Genomic DNA, 6,000 nt, shown 5'->3' on the forward strand with positions numbered 1-6,000 from the left:
ACTAAATGGAGGCTTTCATTCCAATACTAAAAGATACTAAATATTCCTTATTGGCACGATTCACTAACTGTATTTATAATTCTAAAACCTGGTAACTTTTGACCAAAGCACAAACACAACTGGTGTGTAATGCCCTTTATCAAAAACAGGCACTGCATTTGTTGTGGCTCATCTGGTATAAGCAAGAAAACCAGCAACAATATGAAATGCTACTCTGCTGGGTTTTTCCTCAAACACACTTGGACTGTATTTGCTTTTTGCCTGCCTTGGTCAAGCTGAGCCTGCTCTGGGAGAGGTCAGGTGGGCATTTAGAGGTGTCACCAAACAGCAAGAGTTTATGTTAAAGGAGTGAAGGAATGTGACTGCCTTTTTGGCATGAGCAAGATGGTATGTGGGATTGCCTTTGTAAAACTGAAGCCATGGGAAAAGTGTACTCTGGTAAAGCTGGGGTTGTATCAACTTCTGAATTGTTTACAGTGTTATTGACTGGATACAATGAACTGAGGCAGTTACATTTATCACAAATTTCACACTCTTTTGGGTACATTCCGGCTTTTCATCTGACTCCATGTCCTGCCTCCCAATAAATGCAAGAGACTCAGAAATTTTTGATAAACATTAAACAGAAGCAGTGTGAGATCTCCATTTCATTCAGATGTTTTAATGATATATGTGAAATTGTTACATCCCTGTATTTTCAATTATACTAATGAAGTATCCCACATATTCTGATTATGCATTTATAAAATGACATACCAAGTAGTTTAGAGGAGAATTTGGGTAAGAACTCCAGTAGTTCAGAAAATCAAGAGTGTGCATGAATGAAGGGTAAGTGCTGTAACAAGGAAGAAGTCCAGCTGGACTTTTGGCTCATGGGTCAGAGTGTGCTACTTCTTCCTCCTTAATGATACTTCTTAATTGTGTTGAAGGACTCCTGAGTGATGTTAATACTTTTCTGATATGGTTTCTCCTACTGTAAGCAATTTCTGACTCTCAGGAAAGATACAGATGGAAGAAATGACCCTTGGCAATGAAAACATCAGTGCACATGGCCTATGGTAGGAGTTTTCTGTTAAAATTGGTTCTGCCTGTGACAATGATATAATACACAGATATTTTACAGGGAGGTCTTATCTACATTAAAACAGTGGTTGCAGACTGTGGGCCATGTGGGCCATGGTTAGCTAATTTGCATGTGTCATACAGAACAGTGTTAAAGAATAAAATTTTGAAATTTTCCACTAATCTCATTAAAACATCCAGTAAAAGATAAGTTAGTTTTACTTCCTGATTATTTACAGCATCTTGAGAGCATTTTCTTATTGTAAGTTGATGTTAAGATGTACAGTGGCTCACAAAAAATATTAGGTGTTGAAAACGTCAAAGTCAAAAAAAGCCTAAGAATCACTGTGCCAGACACAGTTGGCATCTGTAGTATTTCAGGCTCTTCAGGATGCTGTCAGCTCAGCTTAGGAGGAAAAGAAATCATTACACAGTCAGGACATACATAATTTTATTTGAACAGTGTGCTAATGTAATTGATCCCTGCTTGTTGCCTGTTATTACTATTTTAAAATTAGTTTTTCCATTTAAAATTTCCCTTAATTGTTTTTGTTGCATTCATTAATCTTTTTTCCTCATGATAAAAATGAGATAAAGAACATTACAAAGTACTGGTTTTGTATGTTATCACGAATTATATATTTGGATGAACTAGCAAGTGTTCCTATGACTGTTTTTTGTTAGAATAGTTCCCTTATCTTAGTCATTGCAAAAGTGTCAGCTCAAGGGAGGGGAACACGGTAGCCCAAGTTTACACAGGCTTAATCTCACACAGGCTGTTTGAGAACAGCACCCTGAGTTCACAATCTCTTGAAAGTGCAACTAGGGCTGTGGGTAAGAGCTACTGCATCAACAGAAATTCAGTTTGGTTGTTAAATGCAGGTTAGAATAAAGTTTTGTCTTTGTTAACCTGAAATCCATATACCCAAGACTTGAAAACCCTGAATTTCTTCTGCTACTAATCCTCTCTGATGTTTTGGGCCGTGATAGTATGAGACTAAGCAGGTGAATAGGGCAAAGTGGGACCTTAGAGGCAGGTGATGAAGATGTGTCACCCATTCGGCATTCTCAGAGAGCTGGGGCTGGGAAATGTGCCCTGCCAGCTGCCTTCACTCAGGGACTTGTTTGTGGAGCTGTTGAGGCACAGTCATCTTGTAGGGCCCCAAAGCGTCACTGATACTGCACAGTAGCCAGGTTGTCTCACATACATGTAAGAAAAACTTGAGCCAAAAGCTTTATGAATATTTTACATGCTTTTATGCTCAAGTTTCTCTCATTTTTTTTTTCTTTTTCTCTCTTTTTATTTTTTACATTTGGTCCAGTGTGCTTATAAATAATGCTATAATCCTTCAGTCTCAGAGGTGTAGATTATCTGTCATTGGACTGCTGAACTGTAGATGAATTCTCAGTTTAAAAGAAATGTGAGATTTTTCTTAGAGAATCCTGAAATCATAAGTTTTCAAGGTTTAATATAAATGCATTCTTAGTTGTCCTTAGCTCATGCTAACGAGGGTCAAGCATTTGTGTGTTATTTTTTAAATAATTTTATTTCACCAAAACCAACTATTTGGTTGAATTGTCCATTTGCTGGGACTTACAGAGTAAAACAAAAATAAAGTCTGTGTAAATAAATTTGTGATCTGATCATTGCATATTTGTGATACTTTGGATGCAGGTGTCTCTCACAGCGCCATAGTCTGTAGTGAAATGGAGCTCCAGAATTGGATGTGCTGTTTACAAAATAACCCATCTTTATTGCTAAAAGATTGTGGTAGAAAACTGCCAAGTAAGATTGGAGTTTCATTAGTGCAGAGATGGTTTGATGAATCAATGAATCTAAGATTTCTGATAGCCTTGTCTATTTTATATCCATATTAAATAATTTACATGCATCCCTTTAGCATCCAGCTACTCTGTTTGCTTTACAGACCTAGTGGCATCCCATACTTTCTCTGGGGACAAAAGGCAGCTGGTTCTCATGTGCAGCTGCAAAACCCCTCAGCTTTTACAATGACCACTGAGTGGTTTTGTACCTCTTTCTGTATTCTGCAGTATGATTAAAGCTTAAAAAGAATGTTACCAAATTTTAATCTTACATTAAATAGTAAGATAAAAAATGGTAAGATAAAAAACCATCACGCAGACATTATTAACAATGAATACAAAATATGTAAGCAACATCTCTTAATTTCATATTTTCTCTTACCAGATGAGATTGCTGAAACTTAACTAACAAACATCAAAACTAATTGATGCCTGTTTGTGTTCACTAACTCTCTCTGAGTTTCCAAGCATGCCCATGTGTTTGTAAATAGTCTCAGTGAACACAACTGGACTATCCATGAATCAAAGCTTTTTCTACAAGTAATTATATAGATGTATATATTGATACAAGCAGATGTATATATTGTTACAAGCAAACCATAACCTAATAGGACTAGGAAGAACAGTGTATCAAAGCAAAATGTACTCCTGATCATTCTAATTTTTTCCTGTGGTAAGTGATGGCAGCTTCACAAACAGAAAGTTTAAGTATTTTTCTGTGTAAATATTTTTATAAACATGTAATAGTATAATTTTCTGTAGAAAATAACACATAGTATTTAATTATCTGATGTAAATAAAATAAAAATCTATCCATTTGGAATCTATGATTTTCAGATAATGTATATCTATATTCAGGTCAAATTGAGAACTCCTTTGTTTGCATTTTGAATTAAAATCCATTAAAAATTCTGTACTTCAAATATGTCTAAAAATGAAGGATATTAACATGTGAATTCAGATGTAGCACTGAACAAATCCACAGCTACCCATTGCCTGAGGTAAATCAGCATTTCAAGACATTGCAGAAGGCAGCTCATAAGCAATAGATTACAAAGAGGAGACAAACTTGAGAGAATAAAGTTGCAGCTAAAAAACATCTGCTCAAAGTAGGAATTAAAAATAACTGAAGAGAGGATGCCACTGGTGTGGAGGGAGAGAGAATGCTCTTGAGCTAGAGAAGCCAGGAAAAATGAGTAGTGAAACATAAGAGCACGTATTGTAGCATAGCAGGACCTGACAGGAGCCCTGGCAGTTATCAGTCTAGGAAGCCCTACCAGAGTTATGATCACCTTGTACTTGGAAGCATTAGGAAAAAGGAAAGGAAAAGTCTAATGGTTGTGAGACTACTGAAAAAAGCTCTGTAGACTTTCTGAATAAACCCATTAGCTTTTAGGTGAAAACAGGAACTTGTAGTCTGCTCCTATCATCCATGGGGCTTGCTAGTATCTGGCTTGCTTTGTTTAGTGAGGAGGAAAACATCTGTAATGCTAGTCAGGAGTATTTTAATTGAATTTGCTTACAAAATATGTATACAAAGTCCTGTTTCTCTAAACATAATAGAAATAAATAGCAGTACATTTATTTCTCAAGAGTTTTGAACTCTTGTGATAATTCCTGTGAATCTAAAGCATGATGTGCTTGCCCTCAAAGCCATGCAACTGCTGTTTATTTGTACAGTAGGATAGTAAGGTTTTTACTTGGATTTTTTTCTGTCAACTCTAGGGTAATCTTTCATGCATTTGCTTATTCTTTCACTGTTTGATTAGTAGTAATATTTTCTGAGAATGTCTTCCTACATTTCCCAGATACTACTGCAGAAATGAACACTTAATTGCTCTTTTAAATTTTGTTTTGCCGGAAGGAATCCGCTGAGCATAGTTACCAAACTTTAACAAAATATGATTGACAAGAAGCCAAAACCAACCTTAATAGAAGCAATCTCTCATCCTAGAAGAAACAAAGATCAACTTCTTCTTCTTCCACTTCAGACACAGTAATTAAAATTACTTATGTGTTTGCTTGATAACTACAAATTTAGTTTTGTAGTCATAGAGGTTTTTTTCAGCAAATTTGAAGATAATCTGTAGTTACTGGGTCACAGAATCCTTAGGGTTGGAAGGGACCTCTTGAGATCATCCATTCCAACCCTCCTGTCAAGTCAAGGTCACCAAGAGCAGGAACTTATCCAGGTGGGTTTTAAATGTTTCCAGAGAGGGAGACCCCACAACCTTCCTGAGCAGCCTGTTCCAATGCTCTGCTACCTTCAATGGAAAGAAGTTGTTCCTCGTGTTGAGGTGGAACTTGTTGTGTTTTATTTTATGGCTCCTCCTCCTGTCACTGGGCACCACGGAGAAGAGTCTGGCACCATCCTCTTGGCACCCTCCTTTAAGAGGTTTAAATGCATTAATGAGATCCCCTCTGAATCTTCTCCAGACCGAACAGGCCCAGCTCCTGCAGTCTCTCCTCATAGGAGATGCTCCAGATTCCTCGTCCTCTTTGTGGCATCCGCTGGACCCTCTCCAATATTTCCTTTTGTTTCTTGTGCTGAGGAGCCCAGAACTGGACACATTCCAGAGGTGGCCTCACCAGGGCTGAATCATCTCCCTCAACCTGCTGGCCACTCTTTCTGATGCTCCCCAGGACACCATTGGCCCTGCTGGCCACAAGGGCACTGCTGGCTCATGGACAGCTTGTCATCCACAGGAACCCCAGGTCCTTCTCCACAGAGCTCTCTCCAGTAGGTCAGTCCCCAGTCTGTGCTGGCACTGGTGGTTCCTCCCCACCTGCAGGAGGATTTGCCCTTGCTGTGCCCCATTGTGCTGCTCTCTGCCCAATTCTCCAGCCCATCCAGGTCTCACAGAATGGCAGCAGAGCCTTCAGGTGATCCATGACACTCCCCCAGTTCAGTGTCATCAGCAAACTGGCTGAGGGGGCCTCTATGCCACTGATAAACAAGCTGGATAAGAAAGGCCCAGTATTGATCCCTGGGGAATGCAAGAGACTCCACACCTCCAGCTGGATTCTACTCTGCTGATCACCCCTGAGCTCTGCCACGGTTGTTTAGCATTGTACTGGAGGGGTGATTAAAACATGCTTCCACATTTTAAACTC

Source organism: Ammospiza caudacuta, chromosome 3 (assembly GCF_027887145.1).
Source record: "Ammospiza caudacuta isolate bAmmCau1 chromosome 3, bAmmCau1.pri, whole genome shotgun sequence".
Lineage (NCBI taxonomy): Eukaryota > Metazoa > Chordata > Aves > Passeriformes > Passerellidae > Ammospiza > Ammospiza caudacuta.